We start from the raw sequence: 20,230 nt of genomic DNA, 5'->3' as shown, positions 1-20,230 counted from the left end.
GGTGAGATGATGGGGGGGGGCATGGTGAGATGATGGGGGGCAGGGTGTGATGATGATGATGGGGGAGGGAATACGATGATAATGGGGGGGAGGGGTAAGATGGTGATGGATGGGGGCCAGCCTGGGGAGATGAGATTATGATGATGGGGTATATTTTAAATGTATTGGGAGGTGGGGGTATATTTTAAATGTATTGGGGAGGTGGGGTATTTTTTAAATGTATTTGGGGGGAGGTGGGGGTATTTTTTAAATGTATTTGGGGGGAGGTGGGGGTATTTGTTAAATGTATTCGGGGGGCGTGGGGGTGTTTTTTAAATGTATTTGGGGGCGTGGGGGTATTTTTTAATATGCATTTGTGGGGCGTGGGGTATTTTTTATATGTGTTCGGGGGGCGTGGGTGTCCAGTATTTTTGAACAAGCCACCTGGCAACCCTATTCGCAACTATAAGAGAGGGTCTGAAATCAAATGTAATGAACACACAACAAAATGCAAAGTACATGAGCATCACAATTTGTTTTTGTAACAGTGTTTGTATATGTACAAGAAAGCAATAAAAAAAATATATATGTTGTATCTCATCTTTAAAACCAGAGACAGAACATAAAACACAGACAAAGCTCAGTTTTAGCACATCCAGTGAAACTCATACACGGTACAGTGCCTAAATATATATGTATAAATATCTAATAAGTAAAATGGTCTTTTAGTTTGACATTTTTGGCCAAAATTGTTGTAAGCCCCTGAGCCAACTTCACGGCAGACCACAATTTAGGGGTCCCTAACGCTAATATAAATTCTTAATAACCTGTGTAATAACAGGAAGAATGATTTATAGTAAATCTGTCAATATTAGTTGCAAAGTTCTAAGTCTGATTGAAGCCTTTATTAACCTGTACATTACCAGGAAAAGCACTCTGTATTAGAGTTGTCACAACCATCCTGCAAGCAAACACGTTCCCCTGTGTGGAAGATGCTATGGAATGAGCCCTTAACCATTTAAATGTGGGAGGGGGTGAGCTTAAATTAAGTAGGAGGTTGCCAACCTCCAATCAGCCAGGACTAGCTGAAACACAATTGTGAAATATACTGGACACCTAACAAGCTCCTATTGAACCCCCAAAATAACCACAACATATATATAAGCATATGAGTGTCACAGAGGAGTGCTACTGAGCATGGCAATATATATTTAAAACCAGAGACAGAACATAAAACACAGACAAAGCTCAGTTTTGGGGGTTCAATAGGAGCTTGTTAGGTGTCCAGTGTATCTCATCTTTGCAAGAAAAACAAATAATTGAAATATTCTGGTATTACTCACCGAACACATTGCAGTAATGGGACAGTTTTCTTTTTTTACATTTTACTTTTTCTTAAACAGAAACAGACAGAAAATGCTGACCATTGAACTATAAGTCAGTCGCCTATGATTGGTTCTATAATGAGTATCACTACAATTAGCCTTTCAAGGTTTGCAACCAAATAAGCATTTATTTGCTGTAATGTCTTAAAATAAAAAATAATAATATAATTGTGGTGAGATATTAGAGAGTAGTAATGTAGAATTAACAGCAGATTATTCTCTGCTCTATTGTGTATTGTGGTATTATGAAGTACATTGTTCTAAATTCATCCACAGTGGCACTCACTCTCAGTCCTACACTCAAGCTTAAATATTAGTTTCTAGGTGGCTTATATGATAATTGCATTGCATACTTGATATAGTCATAACTGCACACAGTGGGGATAACTTGGGGTGATCTGATTCTCTGATAATGGGTGTCCTTAATTCATCCTTCTCTCATAATACCAGTAGTTGTCCAGTTTAGCTTTATATACTGTATGTTACACATATATGTTACCCCTGGGTTTTTTTTATTGAGTTTCTGTGAGTCACTTTTAAGATGGTTATCTTGATGTTTTCCATCGCTTCATTTTAATGTCAATAGCTCCTCCTCTTGATACACTCAGAAGTTAAATCTTACTAACACACTGTGCTCAATCTATCTGAAGAGTAACAAATAGCAAACTTTGGTTCATGCCTAGGAATACGAACATGTTATTGCTGTGTAAAAGCATGATGCACCATAATACTATTTAAACTGAGCATCAGGGGGTTAACCCTGGTGTCAAAGGTATCTATTTCGTGCACAAAGGGATGTGGAGGCCTTATCATTTCCAAGATGCTTTGCAGTACTGCATGAGCACAAGTGTTTTTTTTAATCACTAAATCCTATATTAAAGAGTCTTCATGCTTGTTCTGCGGAAGGCACAAGCATATGCATAGGACACCTGAAATACATTAAGTTTCTCCCATCACAGTTAGCCTAGACACCTAGAACCGTCTATATTAAACCATACTGAAGCTCTAATGTACAGTACGTACACAAGATTCAATAATCTGCAAGGGTCCAAATCTTTACATTTTGTCATATTACAAAGACTACACACATTGTTTATTGATGGCAAGTACTATATGCATCAGAGGGTAAGTCAGGGGATGGCTTTATTATGAGGGATTGTTTTACACTATTCGTATTATAGAAGGGTCTCTGCTTGATCTTCTATCTGATCTTCTATTTGTATGATTTTCTTTTTTGCCCGATGTAATCTTTAAACAAATTATTTTCCATTCTATTCAATGTAACTCTACGCTTCATCGCTCAAAAATACTTTAGACATGAGAAGAAATGAATGCCCACATTTAGCAAAACATATAAAAATTGAATTTCTGAAAAGCATTTTATTTCCAACTTTCTTTTATGATTTATAGGGATATCCATGACATTTGAAACCTTACATGTTTGGTTTTTGTGCGCGTGTATATGAACAGTATTCATACACACAGACACCCATTGAAAATGAAAAATACTTTTTTTTTATTGCTCTCCACTATAAGCTTATGAATAAAATGCCTATCATTCTCATCGCTGCTACTCAGCATTTACTTCTGTATGCATTCTTTTATCATGTCTTTTTTGTCATATTCATTTTATTTCCATATATACCACTTCAAGAAATTCTTTTATCCTGTTCAATTTTAAATGGTATCATCAGAAGGCATATGCTGATGATGGCACAAAACACAGAATTGTCAGTGCTGTCCGCAGAGCTCGCAAAAGCATTAAAATGTTACTAAAGTAACCAAATGATGAAAAATGACATCTTAATCACTGTAAAGCATTCTGCATTAACACAGTTTTTTTTCCAATTTTAATAGGAATGTCTCAGGATGATTTAATGGGGGTTAGACATTTACCGTTGTTAAATAACCTACATTTTGCACCTAAATTGCGTGTAATATCTATTAAATATTAACTTACAAATTCTAGAGCGCTGGAACATGTTTGGAAATGGATGTGAATGCTCAATATAAATGTTAAGCATTTTTTTTATATATGCAAGCGGAGTGAATAATGTAGAGGGAAGAAAAGAAGGAAGGGAGAAAGAACAGCAAAATAAGTATGGAGAATCAAAACAAAAAATGAATATAAAGAGCTGTCAACTAGTCAGAATACAAGTACTAATTAGAGGACTCATCTAAAAAATGTGTACGATACATTACGCCCTTCCACTGGAGAGGCAGAGGAAGAAGGAACTTCTAGAATAACATATTTTACAGCAATAGTTTTAGGAGGCAATGTTGTTTTTTAAGAAAACTTCAGCATTCTTTGCTTTGTCCATCCAATTTTCCAGTGCACAAATTGGCCTTCTACTAGGGCAATTTTCTATTCATTACAGACCTTTAGATAAGAAACAAAGCCACCCCCCCCCCCTTTTTCTGAGCTTTGAAATGTGTTGTAGCCAAATTCAGAAGCGTCTACGGAAGGTTTTTTTTTTCTTGCTTGACAAGCCGTCGTAATTGAAATGAAGTCTAATCAGACTCATTACTGTTTTCAGCAATTTGCACCACCAAAGATGCTTATTAGGTAACTGTGTTTAATAAACCACTCTCTAGAAAAATAACGGTAATGAGCTCTTAACAGCCAATCCTCAGTGTGAATGTAATTTGAAAAGTGTTGCTGGAGATGAATTGATTTTCACATTTAGTAGTGTCATAATCAAGCTTTAGGAGTCTGTGTGGTTGAGGTGATGCTGGAGCAAGTGCAACCGCAACCACACACACACACACACACACACACACACACACACACACACACACACACACAAACTTGCACACACACGCACCATATTTGAATTAGAGTGGATTGCCAATACATTGAATTATTTACTTATTTTAAAGGACAAAGAAAGCAAGCAGTAATATAAAATAGGTGGTAAAATATGAGCTTTATTCCCTAAAGGCAATTGAATTAAAATATACATACTTACTGTCTTTGATTGGATTGGAACTTGAGATATTATTAAACAGATACATCCTATAGATTGCTAAGGATCACTACAATTGCAATATTTAGAGAGTTTATATACTAATTGTACAATTATTAATCTGCAATCATAGTTAAGCAAGCAGCAATGACTTTAAAGTAAAAAGAAAAAAGCAGAATCTGGGTTAAAAGGGCAGTTCCACATTGCAGATTCAATTACCCCTAAAGTAACCATTGTATTTGTTTGTATCTGGCTAAAATGAATGTTTCCCTATTCTCTGGGTCTGCTGAATCCAAGCGTATCAGCTAATTATGTTTACCTGTTTGACTAATGATAGCTTCACAATTACAATACAAACAATGGACAACACAAACACAACATCTTATCAACCAGAAAACACCAGACAAAGATTGTAGAAACTCTGCAAAGATTTTGTTTACCATGAAAAAGTTCCAACGTTTAAAAAATTATTTAATAATACTTATATACTTGTCTAATTTTTTATGTTAAACTACGGTGTCAAATCGGCTACAAATAACCTATAAAACATGTCATTGCCATTAGTTCACTTTTGATCTACTGTACAAGGGACTGCCCATTAAACTGTACAGAATGTCCCACCTACTCAAACTCTTTCAATGTGGTCTACAGTGAGGTTCATTATTGTTGTGTAGAACTCTAGAGAAACCGGTTTGAATGTTGGTTGCCATTCAACCACTTTTAAAATGGCTTCTAGGAATGATACATGTGATTAAAATGTTTTATACCTCAATATAAATAGAATGAAACAAGAATACTACACATATTGATTCTTTATTTGCACCCTCCAGCCCTTCAAACGTTGTGGTTTTTGCACCGTTGACGCCTTCACTGCCAGAAGCATGGACACACTTGCTATGCATTGAGAAGCAAAAGGATCAACAGAAATGGATTGGTCACAAAAATGTGAATACGTCTATTTATTGAATGGTTTGCAATATAGATCTGCAAACAATCTGACGCCATTGCGATCTGAATAACAAATTGTGGCGTGTCAAAATAAAATACATTTAACTAGATTGGCAGCTTGACACCTGACAAGCTCATCTGGGCAGGGACTGTGTCCTTAAAAATCATATGTGCTGCATACCGCGCACTATATTGTAAGTGTGAAGCGCTTTGTGTGACATTTGGAGAAAAGTAATACAGCTCCACCTCGTTATAACGTGAATCCGTTACAACGTGAATCCGCTTATAACGCGATGCAAGCGTGGCTCCCAATTTTCGTATTTATGAATACTTTACAACACGTTTATTGGTATCTTAAATACTTTACTGTACAATGCATACAATTGTACATTATTTCTAACACAATCCGCTTATAACGCGATGTGATTCTTTGGACCCCAAGCACAGCGTTATAAAGGGGGTTGGGCTGTAACAATATTATACAGTATTTGTTTTTGACCCGTTTGGCGTTAGGTTTTCAAGCCTCCATTTGAAAAGCTTTTTAGAATATTTGATAATATTGAATTCTAAATTAAACATTACAATGGTAAAGAAGGTGTTACATGGCTATTTTCACCCCACTTTAATTGAACTCTATTGTGTGTAACTATGTGACTTTAATCTTCTGTTCTGCTTTCATTCCTGTTCTCCTGGTCCGTAACTTGTATTACAACTACTTTCTGCAGCTAAGCGAGGACGAGATCAAAGTAGAACTAAGAAGGACAACAGATATCGCCACCACAGAAATGGAGAGAAGAAATAATACTGTATGTGTGCCAGCGTGTCTGTGATTGGCTTTATAAAAAGTTCATGAACAAGAGAACTGCTCAGTATAAGATGTGCTCTGCAGTCTCAGCCTCATGAGGCTGACTGCTCCCTGTGGAGAGGGAATAGCCTTCCTGAGCATGGGGCCTATATTAACAGCACACAAAGCACAGTCTCCTATTACTGAGCGCTATTATCTCATTAAAAGAGACAGTAGGGACAACTAAGATGTTTTTTTTCTATTTTAAGACTATTGATATATTTTCTTCTCTTGTGTGCCTTTAAACAGGTCACAAAAAGAAAAAAAAGGTTTACAAAAGGAGATCTTCCACGAACAAAAATCCTCATCATCACAATGAGGAATCAATATTACTGGGGATATTTATATTCAATTTGAATTGATATTGCTAGTACCAAATAAATATAGAAGGTAGAAAATCTGCTATAATCACTGCAGACACATTGTTTATTTCTTATCTTTGTGTCCCAATGTCCTATTATCATGGGAAATGTTCTTATTCACTTATTGCAGGTTCAAGGCACATACAGAAAATAATTCCAAAGTGTTTTGTATAAACTCAATGGATCTATAAATAGGGAAAAAAGAAAGATCATGTATGTTATAACTAATTTAACAAGTAGGATAGATGAGCCAAATGACCTATATTGGTAGCTCATTTCAATGTCTCCATGAGGTGCATGCAGCAAGTGCCGGCACAGGTTATTGTACCCATTTCGGCATCAACTTTCATTGACTTGAATGGGATTTATCGTCAGAACGGGTGGAAACCAGTACCGACACTTGATGCCGATGCCTTGGCATCAGCAAAATATGATCATTACGACGCTTGACATCAAAATGTATTGCTTAGAAGCAAGTGCTAGTTATGTATGTATGTATATCTTTATTTACATACTGTAGCACCATCCATGTACATAGCATTTCACAGCAGTAATACACGCAACATTGTAATATTACAGATAATGGGAATAAGCGCTTGAGACATAAAAGTAACATTAGGAATAGGGAAGTCCCTGCCCCGAAGAGCTTACAATCCAAGTGGAAAGTAGGAAGAACATACAGAGACAGTAGGAGGGTGGTCTGGTAAGTGCATATGCAAGGGATCAAAGTCGTTGTATGTATGAGATGTATAGTAAAGTGTATGTGGGGATTTAGTGAACATGTCCCCAAAACAAAAAAAAAATTGGACTTATAAATGTTTTTCCCTTCTTTGTATTGCTATAATTTGTGATTACATATTATATTATATATATATATATATATATATATATATATATATATATATATATAATGTTATTATCTTAAAATGCATATTCGCTTTCTAGCCTCCGCTGTTAATGTGGCTCCAATTGGCTATAAATTAGTTACCCAGCAACGAAAGGGTATTTAGCTGTACATTGTGAACTTTCCCATTGACCTCTGACGAAGTCGCTCCCGAGTGACGAAACGCGTTAGGACTGATCGAGCGACACTACGTCATCATGCAGGACACGATCGGGCCGGGTCATGTCCAGTGCAGCAGTGAGGCCGAGAGTTTTAAATTTGCAACACATCATGGATCTTGCCTGCCGTTTGGTTCGCAAGCTGTAAAGTACATCAACGCAGCAATATCGCGCGGAGGACTTATTTGAGTGCCGAGTGAATTCTGAGGCAGTGATATTTATTCACAAACGTGTGTATGTGTGTGTATATATATATATATAGGGGTTGCAGACCTGCCTAAGACATGCAGATGAGCATACAGCTATATTTGCATATTTGCTTTCCTGTGGAGGGTTTTTGTCACTTTTTTTACTCACCATAACTTAACTCAGTATTATGGTTTGGCCTATCCCATAAGCCTCTCTTGCATCCCAGTAAAATCAACCCCACACTGATGAGACCCATCAAGGTCGAAACAGCTGTCTGTGGGTGGTTTTCTGGGTATGCACCTTAACCCTGGCTGTGCTCAAAGCTGTGACCATGCAGCAAGCTTAAGCCTATAGGGAACCATGTTAAAAATGGTTATTGAGGCAAAAAGTGACACTGTGTGCTCATTTGCATGTCATTTCCCAGAATCCCTTGCTGCAGTGGAAGTGCTGTATGCTGGGTGATAATGGGGAAAGGCGGGGTTGCAGACCTGCCTAAGACATGCAGATGAGCATACAGCTATATTTGCATATTTGCTTTCCTGTGGAGGGTTTTTGTCACTTTTTTTACTCACCATAACTTAACTCAGTATTATGGTTTGGCCTATCCCATAAGCCTCTCTTGCATCCCAGTAAAATCAACCCCACACTGATGAGACCCATCAAGGTCGAAACAGCTGTCTGTGGGTGGTTTTCTGGGTATGCACCTTAACCCTGGCTGTGCTCAAAGCTGTGACCATGCAGCAAGCTTAAGCCTATAGGGAACCATGTTAAAAATGGTTATTGAGGCAAAAAGTGACACTGTGTGCTCATTTGCATGTCATTTCCCAGAATCCCTTGCTGCAGTGGAAGTGCTGTATGCTGGGTGATAATGGGGAAAGGCGGGGTTGCAGACCTGCCTAAGACATGCAGATGAGCATACAGCTATATTTGCATATATATATATATATATATATAAAGCCAGTCTATAGGGAATATAATGCAGGACTCGTGGTTTTGCAGCAAACGCCTGGCGGAGGGAGTTTGCTGCAAAACCACGAGTCCTGCATTATATTCCCTATAGACTGGCTTTTTTATCCGTAACAGCGCTGCTCACTTGTTGAGTTAGTAGCACTTTTTTGTTTATTGCTTTTTTACTTATTTTAATAAACACCTTGGCTTTTACCTCTGGTTTAAGACCTTTACTTACCTTTCTGGGGCAAGATTTCATCACCCAATTCTGCTTTGGACTACGATTTGGAGACTGCAGGAGGAGCAACAAAGATACCATTCCAACCTTCCATCCATTTCCATTACTTATTTTTGGTTTAAGTAGAGACCTTTTAACTCTATTGGAGAGGCTGAATCGTTTGCTGGAGCCTAAAGAAACCTCCCCAAAGATTGCACTCACACTTGCCCGTGTGAGTGTTTACAGTCTATTTTAGCCCTGTTTTCATTCCTTGGGACATTTTTAGACTGTTAATGTATTCTGATCATTTGTTCATTCGTTTATCCCGAGGGTGATACCACTTCAAAGAAGAAGGAGAAGAAGTTCGCAGACGGAGAGCGAAGAAAAACTCCACAAGACAGAGAGAAGACCCAAAGATACCTTGATGCGACAGCATTTGCACAAGGCCGTGTGAGTGTTAAGAGTTAATACACACTTTAAAACCCCATTGTCATTGCTTCAGGGCTTAACACACCTGAACCATATTTTGTTCCATTTCACCCTTCCACCCTGCCCCTGTCCGTCCCTCTGTTCCTTCCCTTCTTCTGTCTGCTCCTGGATCCTCCGGTGCGCCTTCCCCATTCTCCGCCTCCTCGGATGTCACGCACATGCCCTGCATGCCCCTTCCCCATCAGCCTTGCCTCTCAGGTCCTCCTTCCCTTTTGGTCCCTTCCCTTGTCCGTCCCTCCGCTCCTCCCCTTACTCTGACCACTCCCTTTGCCTCTAGCAATTCTCCTCTATCTGGGTCTTACCTAGGTCACTCCTCTGTGCCTCCCCTCACTCCCATTGGTCCCAAACTTTCACATTCTGGTCCTTCTTCGGGCCGCTCCTCCGTCACTCCCCTTTCTCTGACTGGTCCAAGTCCCCTATATAATTCCCCTTCACCGTTTCCTCTTTACTCTGCATAGCTTCTGTACCTTGGTGCTGTCTGCTGTTGCCTGGCCTCTCGTCTTTTCAGTGCTTGCTCCAGTCCCTGATATTCTGCTGACCTCCCTGGATTTGACCTTTTGCTTTGGACTCTACTACGCTGCTCTCTGGAACCCTTTGGACCTCGCTTTGGACTTTCTACGCTGCAGACTTCTACAACCCTTGGACACGGCACACGGACAATCTACTAAGCTGCTCTCTCCACTCCACGACCCAGGCTTACGGACAATCGATTACGCTGCCCTCTCCAACCCACGACCCTTGGCATAGGAACTTAACCCTTCTACACCGGAGCTGTCAAGTAAGTTAACATTTAACATTCTAGTTACCCGGACCACATACGCTCCTTCCACACTCCGGCCATGCCCCCGTTTGCTGCTAGGTGTGTGGTTTTACCCTTTCCATCTCAGTCCCGGGGTCTCCTCTGGCTTGTGGGCAGGCCGAGCGTTACAGGCAGCAGATTCCAATGGAACTCATGTTTTTTCTTTGATAGGAATGAATTGGTATAGCTACTGCATCTAAAATATTGCATAAGCCCGACAAATGACTGGCATAGAATTGATGAAAAAATATAAAATAAAGGCAATAGATACTGTACATACATTTCATACTGCCCGGTTGCAAAATAATGCTTCATGTTACAAAAAATATGGTTTGTTGACTTGAGTAGACTAAAAGAAAGGTTTTAAAATGCTAATATTCTATCAATAAATATTCCACTTTGCAGGAGCAGACTGTAAATCAAATGAGTTTTTCTTGAAGTAGAAAAAATGTTAGAAAGATACATACAGATTTATCCAGATTACATTTTAAGTCATCTGCATTGAAAATGCAGAAAATGTAATAAATATAAAGTATATACGTGTTGTCTCTTTTTATATTAATCTCTGATTCTTTAAATGCCAAAATTTCTTAAGACTTAATCAATAAGATTCAACGAGCAAGTAACACATTTTTGTGCCTCCTGGAGAATTGGATGAATATTTGGGTAAACAAAACATTGTAATTAAAATCCTGTTCTATGTCTACTTTTAACAAAATTGTATATCTGTATCTAAATATCGTTATCCATACTGAATGTAACAGATCCTTGTTTCTTTCTCCTATTAAGCCTATACCATTATAATTACTCCTACTTAGGTTGCCAATGTACAGTAAATAATGGAATTATCTACATACATTTATTGTGATGTAAATTGTTGCTCTCAAACAGATGTTCTGGAAAACATTTTTTATATATATATATACTGCACCGACACACTTTATTCGAGCAAATACCCGGTATGTACCTGGCAGATACCTGGAATGCGCCGCTCCTCACCTCTGACAAGCCCCGTTGCGTTTGCCTTCCCAGCCTGGGTTCATGCCTGGCTGACTGGCGGCTGATCTGTTAAATGATAATGATTAGGATTTAATAGGCTGCAATGCTTCGCGTGTCTACCAGATGGCATAAATTCATGAATTGTAATGCAGTATATATATATATATACTGTGCAGTATTGCAGCCAGCGGGAATAAAATGCTTCAATCCCTGCCTGAAATACCTCAATGCACTCGGGCAGAAAACAGTCACAAACCTCAATACACCCGGGTATACCCGAATTTGTGGGACTAGCCGAGCTCGAATAAAGTGTGTCGCCAGTGTACAGCGGTTGACAAATCACCAAAAAATCTACTTGCCACACAAAAAAAATCTACTCGCCACCTAGTACCAAACGTGTGCTGCTTGGGCCAATATTTACTCGCCAGGGGTTAAATCCACTCGCCCGGGACGAGCAAATGTATAGGTTTGTCGAACACTGTGTATATATATATATATATATATATATATATATATATATATATATATATAAAAGGAAAGAGAAAGAAACAGGCGCACACCTAGTGCATTACCACAATAAAAATGTATTGAATGAACATAAAATCTTACAAATGCCCACTCACAAAAGTACAGCAAATATAGGCATGTATGAGATAGGCTCTCATGTGCCATGCAGCTCAATCACCAGCGTCCGTCCGCAATCAATGGCGTCGTCACGTGAGTCACCTCCGTGGAACCGGAAGAGGGGTCCTTCGCCTTCGGTGTTCAATAGAACAGGTCCCTCCAGGAAACAGACACCTCCAGTGTAACTAATGTAATAGGTTGTAAGCCGGGAGAGCAGCACACGGAAGCCAGAGTTCTACAGTCAACCTGCAGCAGTGTTCGTGGGCAAATGGCGGCCAAAATCTAGCCACGCCCTACGCGTTTCATCATCAAATATATATATAAACACATATACATACACACACACAGCTCAGCCCCATTATAGCGCGATACGCTATAACGCGGATCCGCATATAACGCGGTTTGAGCAAGGACCCCGAATATTTAAAAATATTTGCCAAACTACACTCACACATATACACACACACACACACACTCTGACACACTGACACACACTTTGAGACACACACACACACATTGGGAGATAGTTGGGGGGGAGAGAGTGGGAGGAAAGGGGGGGAAAAGGTTGCTGACCTTATAAAATAAGTATTTTTGGTATTGTTTTTGTTGACCATCAGGTGTGCTCTGGTAACAGATAGTGTTGCGCTCATAAGTGACCTGTGATATATATATTTTTTTTGTGATAATAAAGGTATTAAATACAACCTGATAAAGTGTGGTTTTATGCTGCTGGTCTGATGGGATTGGCTCAAACACCAGGCTATATGGAAACAAAGAAAAGACAGCGCAAAAAAACCATAGTGTAGTAAATTCAATTAATATTTATAAAGTGAAGGTGAGTATTGCACGTACATCAAAATAAAGGGTTAATAGCATGACATGTTTAGGGACATGTTACCACTCAGCAGGAACAGCCAGACACCAATGCAGAAATCTTTACACGTTCACCCTCTTTGCTACCAGCATCCAGGGAGACTCTGTGCTGCTCTGTGGTGGCGAGTCGTGTTGAAGGAGCTCCAGACAGTGGATCGGCAGAGATGATCTCAGCTCACTTCCGTGTTACTCCACGCTGGCGTGTGACGTCATCCGGCGGCGTCTCTCAGCCTCTCGCGTCTCACACGTGTGGATCGGGAGAGATGGTCTCAACTTGCTTCCTTGTTACTCCACGCTAACGTGTGACGTCATCCGGCGGCGTCTTTCAGCCTATCGCGTCTCAAACGTGTTGATCCTTTGGCGATATTCGTTCGAGTGGTGGCAAATTGTCCCAAACAAGTCCCGCAGAGAACTAATGTCCAAATTAGTAGCCACAATGGGAATAATAGGAACGCGCCCTCTCCTACGCGTTTCGTACTTTCGTACTTCGTCGACGAAGTGTGATATCCAGTGTGTGTGTCCTCTACTTTGTCTGTTCTCCAGGCCTCTGCACCCAGCCCCTGCCTATCCCATACCGACTCCCAGCAGCGGCGGCGGGGGCATCCATGGCCCCCTCACTGCCACCAACGTGTGAGCCCCAGACAGTAAGGGGTTGGGGGGGCTGATGGAAACCCGACAGCAAGGTGGGGGTGGGGGGGGCACAGGTCCCTGCTGCCGCCAGCACACGTTACCTCTCCTCCCCGGGAATGATGTCAAGATGCCCTCCTTTCACCATTGGGACGAGGAGGGTGACGCTGGGTGCATCCCGCCCTCTGATTGGCTCACCGAGGGGAGGAAATCCCACCTCCTGGAAAGAGCATGGCCTCACCATGGTTACTGTTGCTAAGGGGTACAGCAGTGCAGGGCCTCCCATCAGCATGCAGCCTGCCAGCAGTGGCTAAGACCCTTAACCTGTACCATGGTGTATGGGGTGTCAGCAGTGCAGCGCCCTGAGGCAGTGGAGGGGGACACCTGCCCCCATACCCCCTGCCTGCTTACACCTTACCACTGAGTTTATGTAGCCATGCTTTGCATATTAGTTGTGATCATGGTGACCAACATGGAGGCTTCAGTTTGTATGCTGCCTCTAGAGATCAGCAGCAATCATGAAACCAGGCACAAATTCATGTGGGAAAATTGCTTTTTTTCTATACCTAAAACACACACACACACACACACACACACACACACACACACACACACACACACACACACACACACACACACACACACACACTACAAGAAACGGAGCTGCTCGAGACTAAGCAGAACCGGTGCCGGGTGTCCCATTCCAGGTCCCGAGCATGCAGGGACACCGGAAGTATGTGTGGGACACGGAAGCATGTGGGGGGCATCGGGAGGTATGTGGGCGGCATCTGGAGGTATGTGGTGGGCATCGGTGGTATGTGGGGGGCATCGGAGGTATGTGGGGGGCATCAGAGGTATGTGGGGGGCATCGGAGGTATGTGGGGGGCATCGGAGGTATGTGGGGGCATCAGGAGCACCGGAGTTATGTGGGGGATATCGGGAGTATGTGGGGGGCATCGGAGGTATGTGGGGGACATCGGAGGTATGTGGGGGACATCGGGGGAAGTTCTGGGGCTGCTGGCGCCTCACGCCTGCCTCCTCCCTCCTACCGATCGGGTGCGCAGCGGCCATTTTTTAAAATTAGCACGACCCCGATTATAGCACAGTCGGATTGGGTGGCCCCCGAGGACGCGTTATAATGGGGTTCAGCTGTATGTGTATATATATATATATATATATATATATTTGAAGCAGGGGGTCGCTGGAGCTGAACCCTGTTAATTTCAGCTACAGGGACCCCTTCCGTAGATACTTACCTCTGATGTGGGTGCCAGTAGCTGCTCAGGTTCAGCAAGCAGGGCTTTCAAGTATGAAGCTCCCGCGTCACATGGGCCAATAAGAAGCTGCACCGATGACATCATGGCTTCCTATTGGCCCGCAGGGTCTGAGATCTCTTAACAGAGGACATATTATGAACCCTCGTAGCCAAGAAAAGAGGGGCTACCAGCACCTAATTCGCAGGTAAGCATCTCCTGAAGCAGGGCGTCTGTGGAGCTGAAATTAACGTGGTTCAGCTCCAGAGACCACCTGCTTCAAACCTATATATTTAAAAAAAAAATCACAGAAAAATTTGCAGCCTTGGATTGCCTCTTTAAGGTTTCTATGTATCAAGGAAATTCCAGTGCAAAACAGAACATTTTCAACCTGCCCCTCTGTATCAAAGCAGTTTGCTTAAAATTGTCCCTGTCTAACCCATCTTGATATTTGGGGCATGTCAGTAGGAGGAGTTAGGGAGGAGTTACGTGGTGCACATATTATAATTAGATCTGTGTCTCTGCACCATTCCTTTTTCCATTTATTTGGCCCCCAAAAAACCTCTCGAGTATGCCGCACCTGTTACAAAAAAATGAGTAATGCATCAAAACACACTTCTCTCTACGTTGATACATAGACTCAGTAGTTTGTGTAATACTAATGTTTAAATATGTGCTGAATATTTGTGTTTTAGTATGTTAAATATGTGTGCCCTAATGCGCTATACAGTATGTGTGTATGTTCTAGTGCGTGTTAAAGTGTGAGTCCAATTATATATGTGTAGGGGTCTAAATGTGTACAACAGAGATGTACTGAATATCTGCCAACAACTATACGAAATAAATGTCTTGCAAGTGTAACCTTTTCTTTTAATTTGACTTATGATTTAAAAAGAAAATGAACTCTTCATTGTCACCAAGTGACTTTTGACCATGCATGGTTAGAGGGGATACACTGATATTTAAGAAGCAAGTTACACCAAAGTAGGTTTGAAGGGCTATTTTACATTAAGCTAAACCAGATATGACATTTCTAGAAAGGTCTGCACAGCTAAGGAGGAGGAGGCCCTAAATGGTTCAGTTAATACAGTTGCTGAGCTTGACTGCTTTTTTAATATTTGTAATGTTTTTGCGAGGAAGACAGTCATACTGGACATGTTTTTCTAATATAAATCTCTGGTGAGAGCTGGGTATTTTCAAGATCAGTTACATAGCATACTCTTAAAATGATTAAAGTGTCTCTCACAGTACTTTAAATGATATACTATTTGAGGGAAGGCACTATTGCTCCATGTTAGAAGAATTCAAGCTGTGATTAATAGGTTACAATCTGTTCTGGGATGATGTTTTATAATACACAGCACACTTATTATAGGGCTCTCTATAACTTTTTCTGTCAATCTTCTTCTGATGCTAACACGGAAATCCATACTACACTATGTTCAAAGCAGGTGCGACAAGACTATGAACAACCTTTTACGAATCAGGTAAACCGATATGCCCGAAATGGTCTTACGTTGCTCTGCACAGTTGCCTCTACTGACTGACAAGAGAAAGATATCTCCCTCATAATCTTCCTAGCGGCAGTTCACGTGGCAAGTCCATTCGCTTGAGTGAGTTTATCTCACTACAGCTAGCTTGGGTTTCTGAATAAGTCACTTAGGAGGTTATTAATTCAAGAGTGATCGTTCCCTGGTATTTACCATTTGGGGGTTTATTCTATATCTGTCGAAGCAGCTGATCGGGCCGTTTTTGCCACGGAATTCCACATTGCCTACAAAAGAGAATTTCAGCTGAAACTGACGCAATTGGCAGCTTTGTCGGATAGACTAAGTCCCTTATTTGGGAAATCTTCATAGGGTCTTATTCTATAAGTGTGATTGTGCCGATCTGGCGCTACCGCATGGAGAGACCCGATGGGATCTCAGGCTTGCTAAGCTCATTGCAATATGAGAAAAAAATGATCCAATTATTTATTTTATAGAACCTACCTACAAATGTCACCTAATACTAAGATTATATCAGCTAATAATTAGCTCATATAATAGTAGTGTTAAGTGACATTTTTAGGTAGGTTCTATAAAATGTCAACTCTGTCCCATACAACTGAGAATACCCCCTTCAAAATCCAAAAAGGTCTATTGGTCGCCCATATAAATATCCAGAGCCTGCTGCCCAAACTACATGAACTAAGGGCATGGTGCCTTATACATAAACCCAAAGCCATCGTTCTCACAGAAACATGGCTAAACCCTAAAACCCTCAATGCAAATATCGCCATTTAGGGATACTCCATTTCTAGGAAAGATAGGTTGATAAATAATAAGTTAGGAATAAGTTGAAACACAAATAATGGAGTAATTATTCAGCTGGTTTTACTAATTAGTAAGATGTGAGCCATACCCAGGGATATGTTCACGTAAAGGAGACAAGGGAAATTCAAAACAGTTATAGTCTTCAATACAAGGGAGTGGCATACAGTACATTTAGTAACTTGTGATTGGATAGAGTGATACATCTATGACTCATGCTAGTATCTGATAGGACAGAATTTGCATCTTCTCATTTGGAATAGTATCGTGTGCAAAGGATGTGTATGTTAATATAGTGGGTTGTCTTAGAAGAGAAGGTAAATGACAATCTGCCCAACATCAGTGCTCGTGTTCAAAAAGAGACAGACACCAAACAAAAGCTTTGCAGAAAAAGTTTCTAAAAGAGACAGTCACCCAAATCGTTTCAAGGTCAAAGAGAGGAGGAGGGGTGTTATTTTATATTGCAGACACCTTACAATTTACACCTTCCGTGGGTTACAACTGACCGTATAGTGCTCTACAATATCAGGGATGCCTTGTGTTAAAGTTACAAAGTAACTGGCACTACCAAGGATCTTAATAACTACAGATGCCTTCAGAATATGTGCACAAGGCAAACAAGACATGCAAAAGTACAATATTACTCTGACAATATTCACCAGAAGACATCAAACCCAGCTAAATTCTGGAAGGTTATTAACAATATATTCCAGCCTTCTACCCATCAACAACCAAGTATTATCACTAAGGGGGATATTACTCTGACAAATCCCACTGACATTGCATATATTTTCAATGATTACTTTGTGGGGTGTGCTACTAACTTATTAGCGAAATGCAACCCAAATCACAAACATGAACCTCATTCTGAGTACCCCTATAGCCCACAAACAAACAGTGTAGGAAGGTTGGAGCACAGCTGAATACAGGGTTTTTTACAAGGTGCACCTTGATAAAGAGCGTTGCTCGAAACGCGTTGGTGGGGGCCCGTGGGCTCACTGTATGGTTATGGTTTGATCCATTAAAACTTTTTATGGGACACACACTCTCTCGCAGATTGTTTTTTCCAACCCTGTATTCAGCTGTGCTCCAACCTTCCTACACTGTTTGCTGTCACCCTTGGAAGACCGGATGCACCTACCAGAGGAGGTATACCATGAAGACCATCCAGTCGTGAGTAACATTACTCTTACACCTTTACACCTTTTATTGTTCACAGCGATATATCTGACTGGACACTAGCTAGTGGGAGTTGTTACTTATACTAGTGGAACTCCATCCAGGCCATCGTGTTATAGTGGATATAGGTGTATATTCAACAGGAGTTTTGGTTTGGTTTAATGCTCCTGGTACCCCTAGGATCTCTACAGATGGAATTATTCTGTTAAAGGACTTTATTGTCGTTTTGATCTATGTTTTTGAGCACCATACAGCATTTTTTACGTTGTACCCCTATAGCCCACTCTCTCCCAACACTGCCCACAATTTTCAATTTGGCCCAGTATCTGAAGAGGATATTACACAAGTGCTCCTCAAATTAAAACGAAGCAGCCAATGTGGACCTTATTTATTGCAATCTAAGTTCCTAAAACTTGGTGCCCCAGCCATTGCCAAACCAATTGCTTCCATAGTCAACTCTATTCTGTCTGCAGGCCACATCCAAAAGACCTGGAAACCTGAGAGTTGTCCCAATCTCCAAAAGTGGGGACGAAAACACTCTCTCAAACTACAGGCCAATCTCTCTTCTCCCAATACTATCCAAAGTAATGGAAAAATATGTTCACTCAAAATTAATTGATTACTATACCAAGACAAATTTCCCTAGCCAATTCCAATCTGGATTTCACCCCAAACACTCCACGGTAACCACCCTGCTAAAAGTCTGCAATGAGATCCAATGTGGAGTGGAACAACTCACTGGTGCAATATTCATAGATTTTGCAAAGGCTTTTGATACTGTTGATCATGTTATCTTGCTTAACAAACTCCATTGCTCTGGAATAGGGAAGCCTGCCTTAAACTGGTTTCATTCGCACCTATCAGGTATATCCCAACATGTGTCTCTCGGGCTCAGACTCCAACCCCTTGGATATCACCTGTGGTGTCCTACAAGTCTCTGTTCTGGGGCCCCTACTCTGCTCAGTGTTCATCAATGGTCTTCCTACAGCTTGTAAGGCAGCATCAATACACATGTATGCAGATGACACAATCTTATATGCACACAGACCTAGCCTCTCTGACCTTGAACACACACTTCAATCTGACTGACTTAAAAATTGGATTTCCCCAAACAAACTGTTTTTAAACACTGACAAGACTGTAAAAATGGTATTTGGGACCAAGGTAAAAATTTTAAAGCTTCCAATGACTGAGCTCCAGATCAGAACCAATGCTAATACCACCCTAGCTCCTGTTACTAGTTTTAAATACTTGGGCATCCAGTTTGACTCCCATTTAACATTTGGGCTGCACGTTGATACCCGGACATCCAAAACTAGGTGCACTTTATAGAAACAAATCCTCCCTAAGTCTGCTGGTCAGAAAGTGTATTGCACAGCAGATGCTAATGCCAATTATCGACTATGGGTTCATAGTATACGGCTCGGCACCCTAAACCCACCTTGGCAAACTTGATACCCTCTACAATTCAATATGCCGTTTTGTTCTTCAATGCAACAACACACATCACTGTGAAATGCTCAAAGAACTAGATTGGTCATCACTCGAGTCTAGGCGCAAAGTTCACCTTTCCTGTCTTGCCTTCAAATACTTTCTGGGCAAGCTACCTGTCTATCTGAACAAGCTCCTCACCCGTACCACATGCAGCACTTATCTGAGATCTGACTCCAAAAGACTGTTCATGGTCCCAAGGTTCAGCAAAGTATCCGGCCGCTGCTCCTCTTACCGTGCACCCTAAAACTGGAACAATCTACTGGAGACTCTCACATCCACCACCAGTCTAAGTTCTGGTAAAACATATATATACATATACACACACACACACACACATATTATATACATACATACATATACATACATACACACACACACATCTGCAGCACTCACCAAAATGATGTAAAAAAAATGTATTTATTCACATCATGTGAAGTAACCGAACACAACAGTTTAAGCTCAAACTACTGGTGTAAATAAATAATTTTTTTGACAACACTGTGTTGGTGAGTGCTGCAGATTTTTCTCTTCTGTTTTCTATATTGTTTTAGACTGGTTTGGGATCCCAGTCTTTCTGCACCATTCAGCTAAACCCCGTTATAACGCGCCTCGTTATACCGCGATTCGGTTATAATGCGGTTTTCCCGTGGCTCCCGTTTTAAAAAAAAAAAAAAAATTAAA

At 40.9% G+C, this 20,230-nt stretch overlaps 1 protein-coding gene across 3 annotated transcripts in view; it reads right to left on the bottom strand.

The window, feature by feature from the left end:
* FIGN (fidgetin, microtubule severing factor) overlaps positions 1-20,230 on the bottom strand; it is a 146,544-nt gene that overhangs the window by 35,436 nt on the left and 90,878 nt on the right. The window lies entirely within an intron of this gene.

Source organism: Ascaphus truei, chromosome 7, assembly GCF_040206685.1.
Source record: "Ascaphus truei isolate aAscTru1 chromosome 7, aAscTru1.hap1, whole genome shotgun sequence".
NCBI classification, from domain to species: Eukaryota; Metazoa; Chordata; class Amphibia; order Anura; family Ascaphidae; genus Ascaphus; species Ascaphus truei.
Note: the sequence above shows the minus strand (reverse complement) of the source record. Positions and strands in the feature narration are given on the sequence as shown.